Source organism: Chinchilla lanigera, unplaced genomic scaffold (assembly GCF_000276665.1).
Source record: "Chinchilla lanigera isolate Chin_1 unplaced genomic scaffold, ChiLan1.0 scaffold00033, whole genome shotgun sequence".
Lineage (NCBI taxonomy): Eukaryota > Metazoa > Chordata > Mammalia > Rodentia > Chinchillidae > Chinchilla > Chinchilla lanigera.
This window is the reverse complement of record NW_004955434.1, coordinates 5554967-5576499: the sequence shown is the minus strand read 5'-3', so window position 1 is coordinate 5576499 and position 21533 is coordinate 5554967.

The following is a 21533-nucleotide window of genomic DNA, read 5'->3' as shown; positions in this document are numbered from 1 at the left end:
TCTGTGATTTTTTTAATTGTTATATATTTATCAGAGACCCTTTCCTCGGGCCAGTTATCAAGGACCCTGCAGCGAGTCCCTGATCTCCTGCCTGGAGTTACAGTACACGCAGGAAAGAAAGAGAAAAAGAGACAAGAGTTGAGAGAAAATAGGGTTCTGGAATGATCAATGTTCTGGAAACAGGCCCAGAACCTCCAGCTAGCCACCATTTTATTTAGTCTGTACTAGGGGAAGGGTATGGAGCTTTTCCTAGAACACCTTAGAAGCAGTGGTTGAATGGGCAAGTTTAACACCATAAAGGAAACCAGTTAAGATTCATCCCCCCCTGGGTGCTAGTCTCCCTGCATTGTCCTCAGCTGACTTCATCCTGCTCTGTGAGCCTCAGTGATCAAGAGGCAGCGGATTTCTACATTCCAAAACTATCCACAAGGCAGGGCAAGGTGGGCCTCAGAGAGATTTCTAATCTGTGGTCCTCAACACATATTAACTATTACAGAACAATGTTATCTATTATAAGTAATTAAATACCAATAAGACGATTTCAAAAATGCTGCTCTGTGTGACCCCCCCCCCAGATAACTGTCAGTTGTTCTCCCTGCCCTGAGTCCACACAATCAGCCAGGCTGACAGTCTTGGTTACATTTCTCTCGTTGCTGAGACAAAATACCCGACGCCCAAAATGAAGGAAGGAAAGGTTTATTTAGCTCACAGTTTGTGGAGGTTTCAGTCCATCCTTGGCTGGCTCTGAGGCAGAAGATAGCAAAGCAACAAGAGCAAAGCGGGAAATGGCAGTGCGTGCAAGCCTCTCCCTTATATTGTAAGCAGGCTACACCCACCCAGGGGGTGGCACTCACATAGTTAACCTTCTAAACTTCTCACATTGACACAGTGAACAACATCCTAGAGCAGGAAGGGCATGTCCTTCGCACCCCAGGATGTAGAACTGCCGAGTCACTTAGCCAAACCTCCAGACTCCTCAAGTTGACACAAGGTATCAACCATAACACTGACCCACTCAGCACTTTAGGGAGGTCACCTGTTGCGTTCATTGGTCCAGAAGGAGTCATATTAAGTCAAGCCTTCCTTCAGTCTTGAGTCCTCGAATTCCTGAACACCTCATCCCTAGTGTTCTCCTAACCTTTGACCTCATTGCTGACCCACCAATTCATGTTAAGAAGAAAGGTCAGTGTGTTGCTTGTGTTAGGTTTGGAGAGAGAGAGGGAGAGGGAGAGGGAGGAAGGGAGAGGGAAGGGGAGAGGGAGAGGGAGGGGAGAGAGAATCAAGGACCTTCTGAAGCGGGTGGCTGGGAAAAAAGAATATATTGGGCTAGATTAGGGGTGGAGTTTATGGGGCAGTCTAAGTGATGTTAGGGACACTGATTGGTTGCCATGCAGATGCACAATGAAACAGGAAGTTGTAATGGAGGGGCAGAAGTTGGTCTGGGAGAGACACTTGGTTGTCTCTGGGCTGCACCATGTTGGATCACTGCCGTGATGACTTGGCAGAAATTTATATGGGCAGAAACCCATCACCTTGCTTTTTGACAGCTTCTGGGCACTTCCTAGCCCAACCTAGAACTGGCCACCAGCCTTTTATTCCCAACCTTCCCTCAGTTTTCCCATGCTGAATCCAGACCTACCTCAGTCCAAAGTCTCAATATGATGTCTATCAGAGATGGGTAAGCTCTGCCCTCAGGCTGAATGGGCAGGGGACAGCAGGGGGCTGAGTGGGAGAAAGGACCCTTGGGAAGATCATGAAGTCAGGAACATAGGAGATAAATCTCTCCTCACGAGGGCCTGTTGGTGACTTGCCAATAAAAAGTGAACTTCATTCCACCACCAGTAAGACAACATGCTAGATTTTGAGTCTTCCGTTCCAGACAGAAGCATCATCCATTTCAATAGTGCAAAGCTGTGCACAGCTGTGTTGAGGTTTCAGGATACTTAAGCACAACAAAAGGGCTGTTTCTTTTCTTTCCACTTTCACTTGTGCCATCTCTCCATCAGTCTCCTCCAAGCCAACAGGTCACTCATGTGTCCTTGGAGCCACTTATGTGCTGAGAAGTCCCCATGGTCTAGTGAAACCATCTGGCACACGGTAATGAAGGAGGCCTATTTTCAGGGCCATAGGACAAGCCAAGGGAAGGAGACCTGGCCTATACCCAGAAGACGTTTGCAACATACCTGAGATAGATGGTCAGCTGAGTTAAATATGAATGAGGATACAAAGTATGGAGCTACAATGAATAGGAGGCCAATCACAGTCGTGTAGCTACCAATCCCCATGACAAGTGCTCTCAAAGTGAGATCCCTAGACCAGCACTTGAAAACTTGTTAGAAAGACAAATTCTCAGCCACCTCTCAGACTTACTAAATTAGAGATTGAGGAAGGTAAAAGGAAGGAGTGAACAAACTATTTTAAGTCTTTCAGATAATTCTACTGCCCACTAAGATTGAACCCCACTGTTCTATAGCGGCGTTCCATAGTGGTGTCTCTCAATCTTGACACCACGGACATTATTGTTGTAGGTGCTGCCCTGTGCACTTGGCATGGTTAGCAGCATCCCCAGCCTTTGCCCACCGATGCCAGTAGAAACGCACCCCTGGTTGTGGTAGCATGAAACATCAGCAGACATTGTAAAATGACCCCCAGAAGGCAAAGTTGCTTCACTTGAGAGCCGCTTAATGATAAAGCATTTCCTGGTGTGATTGAAATTATTATTATAGAGTAGCAACAATAGTATAGAACACAAAAGCATAAATTCATGCTTTTCTGTAATATTGAAGGAAGACAAAGTTTTGCAAAGACCTTTAAAGGATACAAACTCAGTATACACTCTTCAGAAAGCTCTAGTTCCTAGGTGTCTTTTAATTGTGGCATTACAGATGGCTGTGTTCTTTTCTGTAAGCTTTTCATATGTATTATTCTCTAAATGTTCCATTCCAGGGCCAGGGATATAGCTCAGTGGCATAAGTGCCTGCCTGGCAAGTGCAAGGTCCTGAGTTCAATTCCTGGTACCAAAAAAAAACCCTAAATGTTCTAATCCATATATGTATTATAAATATGATGCAACAGAGGATTTAAAAGGAATAAAACAAAAATGACTAGACTAAATATTGAAAATATTTTCAAACAATTATTTATTCCTTGGGGCTGGGGATATAGCTCAGAGGCACAGTGCCTACCTGGCGAGCACGAGGTCCTGAGTTTGATTCCCGGTACCAGAAAAATATATATATATTTATTCCTCTACTTTAATTTTTCAAAAAATAGAGTCCCAAATGACACATGTACCTTCTTGCCAAAGCTGCTTTTGCCCCACATGTAAATATGTAACCCTTGTATGTTACAAATGACTCCTTGCTTTCACATGTGTCCTCTTATTTGATTATCACTACAGTCTTTTAAGAGCACTTGAATCACCAGCTTTCTGGCACAAGACAGTTTCAGATCTGCACACCCTGGGGTCAGATGATTATTCCAAGATTTTCTGTACCTAAAACTAGACCGTGTACCACTTATAACTACACATTAAAAAGCTTTGCTGTTCTTGGTTGACAAATCCTAGAACAGTGTAATCCTAGAACCTTGTAACCCCTTGAGAACACATGGTCCCTAAATGAACATCATATCATCTGGAAACTGACTAGAAACGTAGAATTTCAGTGCCACCAGAGTCAGTTTCCTTTCCCACTCAGCTTCCAGAGTCTACCTGTATACCTCGGCTGGTCCCTTTCTCCAGCTTCAAAACAAGCAGTGTGGTATCTTCATATCAAATCTCAGGCTCTCGCTTTTTCCCTCGCCCTCCTTCTTCTGAAACCCTCTTTCACCACAAGACACTTGTAATGACTGTGGGCCCAGCTGCATTGCCCAAAATAATTTCCTCATCTCAAAACCATCCTCAAATTTCTCACATGTTCTGGGAATTAGGATATGAACATCATTTTGGGGGAGCAGGTTAATATGCCATCTGTGATGATTAATGTATGCTGAATGGGATTCAAACACGATCAGCTGATGTATGGTGGCGTACTTCTCCCCTGTCTGCCACTTTCTCAGGCACATTATCTCCCTCTAGGCACTCATTGTTGCAAATCAGTCATCTCGCTGTCACTGTCTCCTTTATGTTATGTGTGGACTACAGTGTTCAGTGCTGGCTCCTTACTTTTTATTAGTACCTGTGTGCAGTACGTAATGATTACACGTCTTGTGGGAAGTTGGTGTATGTAGTATATGTGCCTAACATTTTTCTTCTTTGTTTTCATCCCCACCTCTCCCCTCCCTGCCTGCCACTCACACCTTTCACTCTACCTCTCAAGGACTACCAGTCTCAGCCTTAATTTCCCCCCACTCCCATCACATCTGCCCAGACCTATCCAAGCCACTGACTGCATTTCTTTCTCCTACTCCCTTCCACTGTCTTCTTCGTGGCACCGATGGCTGAGGCCACCTGCCTGCCATCATCCTGCTAGCCCTCTTCCCACACTTTCTTCTTTCAATCTTCCTGAATATTCACTTTTTTCTTTTCTTTTCAGTTTTTATTTTTATTAGTACATGTTTTTAATGCGTAGTGATCACATTCCTTGTGTGGAGGTGGTACATGGACGTAACACATCTTCATTAATTTCTTTTAATTTCCTACCCCTCTCCCTCCTCCCTCCTAATTCCATCTCTTGGTCCCTTCCAATTTGCGAAAGCTCTGTCTCCATATTTCCTATACTCTCTCTCTCCTATTTTGCCTTTATTTATATTTTGGATTTATAATATAAGGGAAGCCATGCAATATTTAAGCCTGTACATCCTATTTATTTCACTAAACATTCTGATGCATCCGTTTTCCTACAAATTACTCAAGTTTGTAAGCACCACATGTTATTTATTGATCTAATGATGGATACATAGGCTTCCAGGATTTAGCTGTTATGAATTGTGTTGCAATAAACATGGGTGTGTCTGTATCATTGTAACTGGATGTCTTTAACTTTTATGGGAAGATGCCTAGAAGAGAAATATCTGGGTCAAAAGAAATTTCTTGATTTAGTTTTTTTGAGGTACCTCCTTACTGATTTCCACAATCATTTTACTAGTTTACATTCACACCAATAATGTAGAAGGGTTCTTTTTTTCCTACACGCAACCTATAAAATGGGGCCAAAACTACCTCTCAAGGTGACTCAGAAAGCGACTAAGTCAACACTCTGAAGCTTCTACCTGTCATGCACATGAAAATGAAAGATAAAAAAAGTTACACAGCCAAAAATATTCAATTATATAAAAAGTCTCAGAAAGACTAATAGATTTGCCCACAGTGGCCTCATTGCCTTGCTCTGAAATCACTAGTACAGACGAAAAAATTTATGAAGCTAGAATGGATAGTAACCACATTGCATCCTACTAAGTAATCCTAACGCAGTTTGGGGTGTCAAGCAGCTCAAATGTAGCATTCCTTAGCCATGCTTCAAGCTAGTAACGGCCAAGAGTCAGCTCTGGACTTTGGAAGCATAAGCAGCAATGCCAAGAATTTCTGGAGAAGTTTTGGTTTCCTAATATAAACACTGACCTTTCCATGTGGGTTTTTTTTTTTTTTTTGTTTTGTTTTTTTTGTCTTCCTTCAAGGAAAGCAGGTTAATGACTAGACGTGGAGCAGCTGTGTTGTACACACTAAAAAGCAAGGAAACTGCAGACCTCGGTACTGAAATCTTTGCGTGAATGGATCAATACCAATAACTTTCTACTACTAAGATCCTTGTTCCATGAGAAAATAAACCAAGGCTAACATTGTTTAAAGCAAGTATTCTTGTGCCTCTTCACTGGGTTTTCCGCTCTTCACAACCAAACAAAAATACTTTCTGAACCTTCAAACAGAAGTGAAACTACTCCTTGGCAATGTTGTGTCTTAAGTAAACTGAGTTTTTCACACCTTGACAGCTTCACTCCCACAATCCATCTCCTTCTTCTTGATATTCTTTCCTCATTGGCCCACTTCTCAGACTGCCAAATCCTCAAACATGTAGCGCAGTCCTGAAAAGTCCTGCTTTCTTGGATTTCACTACATATCTTGGCCTTGTATTTTCTCACTCCTAGAACAAATAGACAGAGCAGTGGTGTGTAGGCTAGCAGCATCACCTCATCTGTAGAAATGCATTTCTCAGGGACCACCCAATACCGATGGAATCAGAAACTCTGAGAGGTGGTCCAGCGATCTGTGTGCATTCTCAAGCCCTAGATAATTCCGGTATGTGCCAAAGTTTGAGAACAACTGCTACATGGCACTGTGCACATTTTCAGGTCAAGAAACTGAAGTGCTTATGGATTGTACAATTTGTCAAGGCGTCAAAGTAATGTATTGAAGACAGGCGCTGGTTCCAATCTCAGGCTTTTTGTATTACACAATATTTGGAGAGTTATTGTAAAATGGGTACTGTTTCACAAGATGAAAAGTTCTGTGGATGGATGATGAGGACAGTAGCATAATATTGTGAATATGTTTAACACCACTGAACTATGCAATTTAAAATGGTTAAGGTGATATATTTTATACTATGTGTATTTCACCACAATTTCAAGTGTTTGTGTTTTAAACAAAGAGAAAAGGAATACAACCCAACTTGTGAAAATTCCTATGCACTTCTGACAGGCAACTCTTAGAGATAATGAAATCAGGGTGACTTCCTTGATACTACTTAAACCATATCCCAGAATTAACTCTGAACTCCGTACAGAATCTTGGAGCACAGTTGTAAATTAAACAATGAGCAAAGTGTATTCTTGGGCCTTATACAGAGTGCCATACAGGGGTGATTTCTTAAGAAATATTAGAAATGATGATGCTGGGAAATGGAGACGTGAGAATCTTGCTAAAACTGAAATTGTTGGGCTTGTCATACCCCGTTCTGGGTAAAGAGAAAAAAACCCTTTATTCGCCAACAAATGCCTCCTGTCCTTTTAATAGTGTCACTACCCTTACAAGCAAAATGAAGGAGGGCTCCCTGTGCCTACTGAATCAGTCTCAAGGACAAATATGCCTGTCAGGAGTGCTATTATATTAATCCATTCTCCTGGGAACCAAGATGGCATGAATCCAATGTTAGCTGACAAAATTCATCAGATATTTTTAACAGATATTTTTAACAGATAGGCCCACTTACTAATGTTATCCCAAGTTTTTCAATTCTGAAATAATTTTATATTTATTGAAAAAATATAAAAATCACACAGAGAACTCCATATTCCCTTTATTCAGTTTCCCTAATTTTTACCATATTGCCACATTTGGTTTCTTGTTCTTCTACCTGTATCCTCTTTTTTCTTACCCACTTAATAATGTCTCCTTTCTTTCAAATATTTCAATATCTATTTCTCAGGAATAAGGGTATACTTTTACAAGGCTAAAGTATTCTCTAATTCAGGAAATTCAATATAGGTAGAATAGCCCATTATTCTACAATCCATAATTTAGTTTTGCCAGTTGCACCAATAATGTCTTTTAGGACATTTCCCTCTCCATTACATGATCCTGTCAAAGGCCTCATACTGGATTTAATGTCCTATCTTTTTAATGTTTTTAAAGCTGGAACAATTTCTCAATCTTCAGTAGAAGTCAACTATTCTGTAGAATGTTCCTCAGTTTGAGCTTGGCTGATGTTTCCTTATGATTAGCTTCAAGTTACATTTGCTCAACCATAATGCTACATAAAGTGACACAGCGTCGTTCTCAAGCTATCACATCTGGAGGCACACGAGTTCATCACTGGTGATATTAATTTTTATTACTAGGTCAAGGTGTTGTTCAGTTTTTCCACTATATATTTATTGCTTTCTTTCCTTACACCTAATAATCTATAGGGAAATATTTCGAGAACATGAAAATATCATGATCTGCATCTAAATTTACACCCTATGTAAAGAACCCACAGATGATCCAAGCCTACAACCATCTTTGCTATGGTGATTTTAAAACAGTGAGTTTTCCAGCAAGAACTCTCCATCCGAAGTTGTCTGTTGGTATTCTACCTCAGGAAGAACCTTCTTTTCTTTACTGGTTTATTTATTTGTTTGTTTGTTTGTTTGTTTATTCATTCATTCATTGATTATCAGGACTCATGGATTATTATTCAGTCAATTACAAAGAACTGCTGTTTTGATTTTCTTTTTTATTTTAGGAGGGTAGCAATGGTTAATACATTGCATATTGTTATCTTTAAATACTTACTCAGAGGGCAAGACATAGGAATTTAATTGTCTAAACAACAGTAGCACAAACATTTCTTTTCAATGGACTAAGAGAAATTAGTAATATAACTATCTTAACCTATATATATATATATATATTTGCTTTTCCCTTCCTTCTTTTCTCCACTCCCCCATCCTAGTTTCTCTCTCTTTTTTTTTAGGTTTCTTCCCATTTTACAATATCTATTGTACATTTTGGATGTTATTTACTCTTTTAGCTTCTCACATTAGGGAGACAATATGATGTTTGCACATGTGCATCTGGTTTATTTCACTTATGAGTATGGTCTCAAGTTACATCTATTTACCTATAAAAGGTTCAAGTTTATCCTTCTTTATGGCTGAGTAGTACTCCACTGTATAAACAGACAACATCTTGGGCCAGGGAGACAGCTCAGCAGCATAGCACCTGCCTGTTAAGCACAAGGTCCTGAGTTCAATTCCTGGTACCAAAAAAAAAAAGACCTAGAAAAATACCACATCTTTTTTATCTCTTCCTCAGTTGATGGGCATTTGAGTTGTTTCTAAGATCTAGCTATTACAAATTGTGTTGCTATAAACATGGGTGCACATATATTGCTGTGGTATGTTGCTTTTAATTCTTCTGGAATGATACCAAGAAGGGGAATAGCTGGGTCAACTGGGACCTCCAATGCTAGTTTTTTGAGGAATCTCCACACTGATTTTCCTCAGTAGTTGCATCAACTACATTCCCACCAATAATGAAGAAGGATTCCATTTTCCCAACAGCCCCACCAGCATTTGTTATTGGTTGAATTTTTGATAACAACCATTCTTTCCAGGGTGACATAGCATCTCAGTGTTCTTTTAATTTGCATCTCTCGAATGACCAGCAATGTTGAACATTTTTTTATATATTTACTGGCTGTATTTTTAATGTGAAAACTGTGTATGCATCTCACATGCCCAATTTTGGATTAGGTCTTTAAATTTGGGAGGTCTGGTTTTTTTTGAGTTCTTTACATGGTCTCAATAGTAATCCTTTGTCTGGGGAACATCCAGTAAACATTTTTTCCCACATTGTGGGTTGTATCGTCACTCTGTTGATGGTTTCTCTTGCTGTGTAAAACCTTTTTAATAAGATAAGGTCCCAGTTGTTATTTTGTGATAGTTCCTGTGCGATCAGGGTTTTATTCATAAAGTCTTTGCCTAAATCACTGTCTTCAACAGTTTTACCTATTCTGTCTTCCAGCAGATTTAATGCTTCTGTTTTAATATTTAGATGTTTGGGCCTTTTCAAATTTATTTTAGTGCATGGTGAAAGATATGGGCCCAATTTTAATTACTGACATGTGCAGAGCCAGTTTTTACAGCACCATTTATTAAAGAGGCTGTCTTTCTTCCAGTGAATGTGTTTGGCACCTTTGTCAAAGATAAGGTGGCTGAGTATGTCTGAAGTTGATTCTGCATCTTCTGATCTATTCCATTGATCTTCAGGTCTGTTTCTTGCCAGTACCATGCTGTTTTTAATCACAGTAGTTTTGTAGTATAATTTCAAGTCAGGGATTGTGATGCCCCCTGCCTTGCCATTGTTGCCCAGAATTGCCTTTGCTATACTAGGTCACTTCTGGTTCCAAATGAATTTTAAGATTTTTTTCTCTAATTCTGTGAGATATGCTGTTATACTTTGATCAGAATTGCATTAAATCTGTATAACAGTTTTGGAAGTATGGCCATTTTCACTATATTAGTTCTTCCTACCCAAGAGCAAGAGATATCTCTCTGTTTTCTGATATCCTTTTCATTCTGCTTTTTCAGAGACTGTAGTTTTCAATGTAGAGGTCTTTTACATCCTTCATTAGATTGCTTCCTAGGAATTTCATGTTTTTGGATGCTATTGTGAAGGGTTTGGTTTCCCCAATTTCTCCCTCAGTGTGTTTGTTATTCATGTACAGGAAGGCTATTGATTTTTGAGTGTTGACTTTGTATCCAACTATGGTACAGAATTTGCTTATTAAATCTAGCAGTTTTTATTGGAGTTTTGGGTCTTCTATGTAGAGTATCATGTCATCCACAAGTAATGCTAATTTAATTTCTTCCTTTCATACTGTTATTCATTTTATTTCCTTCTTTTGTCTAATTGCTCTGACTAAAGTTTCCAGGACTATGTTGAATAAGAGTGGAGACAGTGAACATCCTTGTCTTCTTCCTGATTTTACAGTGAAAGCTTGCAGTTTTTGTCCATTTAGCATGATGTTGGCTGTTGATTTGTCATAAATGGCTTTCATCAGATGAAATAAAGACAATCTCTTCCAATTTTCTATAGGTTTTTATCATGAATGGGTGCTGGACTTTGTCAAAAGCTTTTTCTGTGTCAATTGAGATGATCATATGATTTTTGTCCTTGGATCTGTTAATATGGTGTATTACACTTATTGATTTGCATATGTTGAACCATCCCTGCATCACTGGGATGATTCCCACTTGGTCTTGGTATATAATCTTCTTGATGATTTGCTGAATTCTGTTTGATACTGTCTTATTGAAGATTTTTGCATCTGTGTTCATTAGACAGATTGGCCTGTAATTCTCTTTCTTAGTTGGGTCCTTCTCCAGTTTTGGTGTCAGTTTAATGCTTGCTTCCCAGAATAAACTTGGGAGTATTGCTTCTCTTTCAGTTTCATTAAGTTTGAAAAGTAGTGGTGTCAGGTGTTCTCTAAATTTCTTACAGAATTCAGCAGTGAATCTGTCAGAGCCTGGGCATTTCTTTGTTGGTAGATTCTTCATTACACCTTTAATTTCATTGATTGATATTGGTTTATCTAGAATTTTTAAATATTCTTGATTTAGCTTTGGTAGTTCATACATATCTAGGAATCTGTCCATTTCTTCTACATTTTCTGTCTTATTAGAATACAAGTTTTCAAACTAGGTGTAGATGATCTTCTGTATTTCTGCAGAGCCCATTGTGATTTCATCATTTTCTTTCCTAATTGCTTGGATTTAAGCCTTTTCTTTCCCTTGTTGGATAAAGTTGGATAAGGATTTATGGATTTTATTTAATCTTTCAAAGAATCAACTCTTGAATTCATTGATTCTTTCTACTGTTTTCTTAGTCTCCAATGCATTAATTTCTACTCTGATCTCTGTAATTTCCTCCCTCATACAAGCTTTTGGCTCAGCCTGCTCTTCTTTTTCTAGAAGTTTGAGGTTCACCATTAAGTTGTTTATTTGCACTTGCTCTGTTTTCCTGATACGGGTATTCACTGCTATACATTTCCCTCTTAGGACTGCTTTCATTGTGTCCCATAAGTTCCAGTATGTTGTATTGTCATTACCATTTAATTAAAGAAACTGTCTAATTTCTTCTTTAATTTATCTGTGACCCATTGGTTGTTCATCAGGGTGCTATTTAATTTCCTTGTATTTATGAAGTTCTCATGATTTCTTTTGCCTTTGATTTCCAATTTCATTGCACTATGGCCTGATAATATACATGGGATAATTTTAGTTTCTTTGCATTTACTTAAGCATATTCTATGAGCTACTATGTAGTCTATTTTGGAGATCATCACATGTGCAGCTGTGAAGAATATGTATTCTGATGTTATGAGGTGGAACACTCTGTAGATATACTAAGTCCATTTATTAAAAAGTTTGATTCAGTTCTAATATTTCATTGCTGATTTTTTGTCTAATTGGTCTGTCTTTTTGTGACAGTAGGGTATTGAGATCCCCTAATATAATTGTATTGGTGCTTATTTGATCTTTCATGTCCATTAATATTTGTTTTATACAGTTGGACGCACTGGTACTTGTTGCAGAGGAAGGATTGTTATCTCTTCTTCTTGGATTATTCTCTTTACAAGGATGTAGTTACCTTCTTTATCTCTTTTAATCAATCTTGGCTTGAAATTCACTTTGTCTACAAATAGAATAGCTACCACTGTTTTTTTCTGTGTTCTTGTCACATGAAGTATTGTTTTCCATCCTTTGACTTGCAGTGTATGAATTTCTTTTTCAACTACATGTGTTTCTTGTATACAGCATATTGTTGAATCTTGCTTCTTGATCTGTTCTGCCAGTCTACAGCTTTTGATTTGTGAACTGACACCATTAACATTGATGGTTATAACTCATATGTGTTGACTTATCCTTGTCGTGTTATTTTCCTATTGTTGGCTCTCTCTCTATTTTTTTTCCTCCTTATGTTTAATTATTTGCCTTGCCTGGTGGATTCCTTATGTTAGGGTTCATGTAGTTGTAGTTCTTGTTATCTCTTTCTAGAATGGCCTTCAAAATATTTTGTAGTTCTGGTTTTGTGGTCATAAATTTCCTTAGATATTCTTTGTCACGGAAGTACCTTATTTCTCCATCAGTTCTGAAAGATAGTTTTGTGGGGTACATCAATCTGGTTGAAGGTTATTTTCTTTTAGAACTTGAAATACTTCACTTCAAGCTCTCTTTGACTTGAGGGTTTGTGCTGAGAAATCAGCTGTAATTCTAACGGACTTTCCTTTACAGGTGATTGTTTCTTTTCCTTAACAGCTTTTAAAATTCTATGCTTGTGTTGAATTTCTGGAATCTTTACTATGATATGCCTGGCTATAGATTTTTTTTATAATGGCTAGTTGGAGTTCTGTATGCCTCACTTATTTGTATATCAAAACCCTTTTCCCTGCTGGGTAAGTTTTCTCCCATGACATATGTGAACAGTTTTTTTTTATATCATTTGTGCTATCTCCTGCTTTTTCACTGACTCCAGTCAATCTGATATTTATTCTTCTTTGTCTCATCTAGCAGCTGCTATATTGATTTCTCATGGTCCCTTGATATTTTTAAGAAATCTTTCTTTTCATAATCACTCACCACAGCCTGTCTTCTATAGCTGAGATCCTGTCCTCACATTGGCTTAATCTACTGTGGATACTTTTAAAAGAGTTTTTATTCTCCTGGATATCTACTTGAATCTAGTATTTGGAACCCTTAAGAAATGACTACTTCTCCAATCTCTCTTGCAAGTGTAAATGGTTTTAGGGTTTTGAGTCTGTTACCAGATACTACCTCTTCCACTTGTTGAGGATGAGAAGTTGTTGCCTACTTGGTCCAGCCCCAGGTTCTTTGACACTGTGAGACAGTATTTCCTATGACCCTTAGTCAGTCTCAGTCTTGGAATACCAGGAAGAATAGCTGTTTAGAACAATTACATCACTTTGGCTAATGTGGTACCACCAGCAATAACAGCAGCATCAGCCACAGCCCAGAAAATGTCATCTGAGGTAACCATTAATTTGCCACCTTTAACCATATGCTAGATTTGTGGCTATATAACAAAATCCAAAACAGAAAATTATATGCAGTATGTAAGTCCTTAGTATATCAATTTTACCCTCAGGAGTTAAAATTTTAAAGGGGTTAAGGAAAAAATAGAGAGGTAGAAGATGAGGGAGAGATTAGAAGTAAGGCTGGAAGACAAAGGCAGATGATGCTAACTTTGGGAAACTGGTGCAGAAGACTGGAGGGAAAGAGAGAAGAAAGAGATGAAAAAAGAAGAGAAGAGAACAACCACCACAATGAGGCTAAAAACCATGTTCACACTCATATAAAAACAAGACCAAATAAAGGAGAAAAAAACAAAAACAAAATCACCACAACAACAATTAAAAGAGAGACAAAAAAAAAGTACACTCCCAGTTTTGTTTCTGCTGTCACAGGTAGACAACATGTGAAGACAAGTCCCAATCTATTTTGATTTATCCCAGGAAGCCATTGTAGCTTTTGGCAGGGTAGTGTATAATCTCATTGGGTCTGCACCTTCTGGCCAAGACCAGACTCATTCGGGCTACCACCATCAGTTCACCTTCTATGGACCTGAGCCCAGCTAGGAGCCACTAGATGGAGTCAGCAGATACTCTGAGTTCTGAGCTCAGCCAGCCCCTCTCCAAAATGACTCCAATTACTGTCTCATATGGGATGACTGAGCCCTCAGCACTCATGGACATCTGGTAGTCTTTCACAACCACTTCTCTATTCCACTGATGCATCTCTCCATGTAGGCCTCTAGGGTTGCCAGCAGTCACCATGTGTCTGCAGGTTTGAATCACTGCTCTCATGCAGTGAGTCCCATCTCAGGGAGAAGGCACTGCTGGCTACCTCCTTCTTCTTTGTTGAAGTTTCTCTCTTCACTCCCTCCATGGACTTCAATTTGTGCTTCAGATCCTTCCTGGGTCCAGGGGACCCACTTCCCTCCTTCTCATCTTCCTCACATTACTATCTTCCAGCATCTGGATGGCAACACTGAAAGATGTTCTTTCTCTGTTACTTACCACTCCACCATCTTGGTGGACTTTGTAGAGATTTCAGTCCATAGTCTGCTGGCTTCAAGCAGGGTGACATGGCCAAGGGGCACATCAGAGACAAAATAGTCCATGGTATGGCAGACAACTGATTTCTTTTGATACTCAATTTTTTTTTTTTATTTGGCCAGCTGGAATGCCTTTGAGTTGGTTCCTATAATCCTCTTAACATGTCTCCTGAGGAATTCTTTACTTTCTGGCATAATAATATATTCCAACCTCATCTTATACTTTCTTTGTTCTAGTACTGGAATCACTCATTTCTCAAAAGAACTCCAGTTCATTTTGTTTATCCTACATTTGTAATAGATTGAGATGGAACTGGTTTGTTTTGTTTATTTTTAATGACTGCTTAGGTTTCATGTTCATATCTTACACATCTAATATGTAAGTACCACTAGACATCTTTTAAGCAACATAATAGAATGTGGAGGAAAAACTTATGCTTTGGAAAGAGATCTGAGTCTGAATGCTGGTTCTAACACTAAGTACTACAAGAACTTGAGCAAGTTTTTATAACTTCTTTAAGCCTATGTTTCCTGATCCTAAAACAGAGGAAATAATGCCCACCTCACAGGGTTGTTAAAGAGGCTTGAAAGACATAGCTTTAACATTGCCCAATGCAAAGCCTGACACATAATAAATACTCAATAAGTTTATTACTTTTCCTCTTTTAATCACAGCATTATATAATTTAAGTGATTTACACATACATGCACCCATACCTCCTCCGATTGTTTCTTATTAAGCCCTAAAAATTAGATTATCTGACAGTGATACTGTTCACTGAACTTTGGTCACAATCTCTGATTCTCACTTACCCTGCCATGATTCTTTGGGATAAGATAAGTATTGAATGTTTGAACGCTCTATTTGTTTCCTTTTGTACCTTAGAGTAAGAGGCAATTTGATATGAAGGAGAAAATCATTGATTGTCTAAGAATGTGCAAACATTTCATGAGTTTAAATGGCTTCAGGGAATTATGAGTATAAGGTAATTTTCTTAACTATAAATAGGCTAATGACCAAAAACTTACATTGCATATCATATAAAATGGAAAAACTTATTTCCAATAATATTGGACATAAGACAAGAGTTCCAATAATCATTTCTCCATTCAAAATAGTTCAAGAGAAACTTAACAATGCTACATACAATAAAAAGACAATTAAGTATCAGGATACAACGGGAAAGGCAAAAATGTTGTCTTCAGGTAATAGTATTATCCACACAGAAAAATCAAGAGAATCAAGAAACTATTAGAACACAGTTTAGCTTGTTGTATTATAAGATAAATTTATGCAAATCAGTAATATTATTGTACTCAGTGCTAGCAATGATGACTTTGAAAATAAAATATTTTGTGATAGTAACAAAAACTATAATGTATCTAGGAATTAGCAAAAATTCCATATGGCCTTTACAGAATTAATATTCCATTAAAGGACATAAAGGGAAGACTGGCTAAGAGGAAAGATATCAACTGTGTATAGAATGATATATCAGAGTAAAGCTGTAAATAATCCCCAAATTTATGTACATATTCAAGGCAATCTCACCAAATTTCCAAGAAAAAAAAATGTTTTGTCAGTACTGAGGACTGAATCCAGAGTTTTTGCACTGAACTATACCCCCAGCCTTTATTATTTTTTATTTTGAAACAGGGTCTCATTATGTTACCAAATTGCCCAGGATGAGCTCAAACTTGAAACCCTCCTGCCTCAGCCTCCCAGAGAGTTGGGATCATGTGTGTGCACTCTGGCTCCAGAATATTATTAGGAATGCCACAAATTCATTCTAAAATTTATATGTAAAAGATGGTACAAATAGTTAAGGCCATTTTGAAACAGATAAGTAAAGCATAAATACTAACCCACTAGACATAGAGACATATCAAAAAGCCATAAAAACAGCATGGTATTGAATGAGTGTTTCTAGACCACTGGTAAAGTATAAAGCTACTAAAAAAGTATTATATATGGGAACAATACATATATGAGAATTTCATGTAAGATATAAATGACACCATAAAACAATGGGAAAATGATGAATAGCAAATTATGAGGAAAAGAATAGGTTATTTGATGAGGCAAAATAAGTCTGCACATTGCAATATATTTAAAATGTGTTTGTCAGATAAAGACATAATACACCAGAGATAAAATTATAAAGTAAATATAGGAAAAATGTAAAGAAACTACAACAAATGTAAAGAAATTCTAAAGAAAATTCAGAACAGTATATTTTTATATGGGATGAGGAAAATATTTCTAGAATAAGACCCTAAAATATAAATGCTATTTTTTTTAATTTATAGATTTATTTCTTCCAAATTAAAAAAGCCACCATAAACAAAGAAACAAATAAGTTTAGAAGAAAATATTTGTAACATCCAAAACCATCAAGAATTTATCACCTGTGATATGAAAACAACTCTAAAAATCAACAAGAAAAAGGTGTGAACCTCACTTACAAAATAATCAAAGTTAAATAAGCAACTCTCAGAAAAAATAGCTTCAGTAACTAATAATAATATTAAGAATATTATTAATATAAGAATAGGAATATAAAAAATGCTATATCACTGGTCACTTACAAAATACAAATTAAAACAATGCTGAGATTCCACATTGAGACCATATTTTTAAGTGAAATAAATCTGACACACATTTGAAAATACCACATTGTTTCTCTAGTATGAGAAACTAAAAGTGTAAATAAGATCCAAAATGTATAATAGGTATTGTGAAATAGGAAGAAAATATTCAAATGGAGAGAGGAACTAGGAAGGGGGAGGGAGTAAGGAGGAGAAAGGAAAGAAGGGAAGGAAGGAGGGGAAAAGTAAAAAAAAAGAGAGATAAAAGAAGAAAAATGGAAACAAACTTTGTGTAAATAGGAGAGGAGGAGGGGTTGAAGGGAAAGTAGGGGAATAGGGGAGAAAAAGAAACAAGTTATGTCATGTACAGATACAAATTCTCTATGATGAATGTGCTCATTATATATACCTAAAATGTACCAATAAAATCTGATTGGAAAAAAAGAATATTAAGAATGCTCAAACTCTTTAGTCAATTAAAGAGAACTCAAAAAAATAAGACTATTAGAATGTAAAAAATTGAAAGATAATTCCAGAGATTGCAGGATATAACAAGATGGCAAGTGCTATGGTTTGTGTCTAGCAGCCCCCCAAAGCCTAGTGTACTATAAAATGGGGTTTTTTCGGGGATGGCTGCATCTAAAGTTTGTGATTGATTCATGGTTCGATGCTAGGATTAAGAGTACTGGGATTAAGGGTGGGTGATTGCTGGGATCAGTCCACTGATTGGATTGGTATTCCCCTAACCCCAGCAGTCTGGATAAAATAAAAGAGGCAGAAAGAGGCTTGTTTCTCTTCATTTGTTGCTTTTGCTATCTTCTGCCACCATGAACTGTTGCCCTCTGCCATGTGCCACTCTGCATTGGAGCTAGCTGATTATGAACTGAAACCTCCACAAACTGTAAAGTAAATACAGCTTTCCTCCCTTAACTTCTGCATGTGGGTATTTTGTCTCAGCAATGAGAGAAAAGTAACTAAAACAGCAAGTCTAGTATATTATTGAAGATACTGTAAATTGGTACAGTCATTCTAGAAAACAGTGTATTTTCATATTCAAAGCTTTCTTCGGAGACTATATCAGGGAAATTTTTACACAACTTTGTAAGACGATCTGTATGAGGTCATAGGATGTGGTATGGTTTGTGCAGTGGGTCCTAAAAACAATACAGGTGCCCATCCATAGTGTACTATGGTGATTTCCAAGGGCTTAGGTAAGCAGGCGTGAGGAGCTAGTATTTCATAGTTAGAGGTTCTTTATCTTCTGGAGAAAATAAAGTTTATGGAGATGGATAGAGTGGTGGTTGTAGAACAATGTGGATATACATAACACCAAGAGCTGTACATAGAAGAATGGCTAAAGTGGCTAAAGCTTTACTGTCTATACTGTACCACATTTTTTTAAGGATTTAATAACTAGAGTGAATGCACACTATGGAATGCCTTGAAAGAGTTAAAAATAATAAGCTCACTATAGCTGCAGCAACATTGATCTAAAAAACAGGATTGAATGATAAATTTAAAACAGAAACATGTTCTAAGCAACACTCTATATTTTACTAAGACATGCATTTTTAAAGACCCATTATCAACACATTCGTTTGGAAACTTACTGGGTAGAGGGGATTAGGAATGGAGATTGGGGGATAACAAAAAATAGTAGAATAAGAGTATTACATGGACCGAAGCTGAATTGCCATAAATTAGTACAGACTGTGAAGCTTGCACTTTCAGAAGAAAAGAAATGACATCATACACACGAAATCCCTTTGAAAGGATATAAAGCTTAATTGTTTGTAGTGGTATTTCCTTCACTTGAAGCGGGTTGAACTGACCAAAATAGATGTTATCCTTCCTATGGATCTTCTTAATATCCGTATCTTCATATGGATAATATTCACATCTTAATATGGGTCTATATCTTAATGCGGGTCTTTGGATCTCAGGGCATTCTGGCAAATGGTGATTTACACACTGGCTAAGTATCACACAATGCAAGTTCATCTGTATTTTATGAGCTTTTAAATATCTCCAGTGATCGCTTAATACTACAGATTTCTTCTCTCCTATGTTCTGCACTCTATTCCAGGAAAGCTGGATTATGGAGTGGGTTAGACAGGAGTTTCTGGGTTGCTAGTATTTAAGAGGTGTTAGAAGTATCACTAGCATTATAGCAAGATGGAAAAAATTAATTTCCTAGCACTCCTGTTACAGAAAGCACCCTGCAAGTTTCAAAAGACTCCAGTAATAAAATATGTGGGATGAGGCTGTGTGTGGCCCCTCTCCTGGGGAAATAAATGAATAATAGTAAGAGTTTTGAACCTGGGGCTATATGGTCACAATGCAGGGTTGTGTACAACTTTGGCAAGTGCCCATGATAGCCCTGTAAGGCACTTCGGTAAGTGCCTTCTCAGGAGGTTGATTTAACCATCTGAGTGAACAAATGCTGCATCCCACTCAGTCAGAATGCAGGGCTTTTGTTTTGAACAATGGATAATCATACTGGAGATTGGAGTCAAATTGTTTGGGGGAAAAGAGGAGAAACTGAAAAGTAGTTCATCTTTCTCCCATGCAGCCTAATTAAATATGGCAGGCATATTTAAAGACTTCAGGAACCAACTTTTCAGCTACCTGGGGAGCCATGTATTTGTGTCTGTTTCTTCTTCCAAACAAGAGAGGACAGGGTCACAGAATTGCCTTCACTTTAGAATAGTGGAGCCCAGGAGGCTGAAGCAGGAGGACCTTAAATTCAAGTCAACCTGAGAAACTCATTAACTTAGCAAGTCTCTATCTCAAAAAAAAATTAAAGGGGGTGGGGGCATATCTCAGTGCAAAGGTCTTAGACTCAATCCCCAGCACTAAAAATGAAAAAGAAATAAAAGAAAAGAGAATGGGACTGTCACTCAGTCTGCAGGCATTCAGAGTCAAACTGTGCCCTTTGGCCATCTTACCTTCCTTCAGCGGCAGGAGGAGATACACAGTGAGTAGTGGTGAAGGGGCCGTCTGTGGATTTCATTTGTTAAGGAAACAAAGCCAGCTATCTGTGCTTAAAACCAAGCCACAAATCTTGGACTTGTTCTCTAAAAGGGTATTTTCGAGAAGAGGAACCTGTCATGTTTATATTAACTCTTAGGAAAAAGGAATGAACTACCATAATTCCCAATGACATTCTGATGATATTAAAAGAACTGTTTGTTTGTGTGTGTACTTCTCTGTGGGGTATTTGGCAACCCATAATTCTTTAACCTGGGCTGTTAACTCTGTAACACAACTTAATCTGAAATGTAAGTAAGCATCTAAAAAGCATTTTCTGATTGCTGAAGCATGAGCTGGGATTCCAGCTGTACTTTCACAGCTCAGTTAGCAGTTTTCCTTAATATCCCAATCTTTTGGCTCACTTCACCTATTAAGCTGATTAATAACGTGTGTCATGCAATAAGCAGTTCTTCGTATTATGCCTAGCGGCTTTTCACAAAGATTTCTAACCTGAAATGCAGAGCAAAATAACGGGCCCTTCTGGTGACGTGTCTAACATGCCCCAGTTTCATTCACCAATTGAATAGATCTTCACCAGGTGTCGTGCACTGTAGCAGGTGCTGACTACACCACTGGGAGCCCTGCCTTGGTGGCACTAGAGGGTGATGACAGTATGGTTTCCTAAAAGCAGCACTGGGTGAGGCTGGGGCAGCAGATACCATGAGATATTCTGCCCATCACCTTGGGGAAAGCCACTGTCCATCCAAAAATGAAGAGGTCAGAGCAGGTGGCTTCAAATGACATTTCCGTCTTTTGAATTGGAAATTTTGAATGCACTTTTTTATACGTAATGAGTTGTATTAAAAAAAATAGACACCTACATTGGAGCGCTAGGCTAAGCATTTTATACACAGTATTTTCTCATTCATCCTCCCACAAGTCTGCTAAAGTAGGCACTTACATTCCCAGGTTTCAGAACAGAAAATCATAGAGTACCTTCCTTACAGTCACAAAAGGTGGGATGGAACAAAACCCAGGTCTTGTGAGACAGAACCTTACACTGTCTTTGCCTTTTCTGTCTTTGAGGTGTGTTGCTATTTATCGGTAGTATCTTTCCAGGCCCACTGTACCATTCTCTGAGGTTTAAACACTTACTTCCTGCCTGTGAAAGACACTGCCTTCTTACGAGGATTCGGTTGTACCAGGCTGCAGCCATTGAGAGAAAGCCAGCCTGGGGAGGAACTACTCCCAAATGGACAGAAAGCAGGGACTGATGGCAGCGCCATACCTGCTCCTGGAGGCTCAGCAATCCCAAGAGACGTTCTCATAATTTACATGCCCCATTTGAAATATAGATGCTGAAGCACCAGAATTATACATCTGTTCCCTTGACTTTTTAACCAAAGAGTGCTAG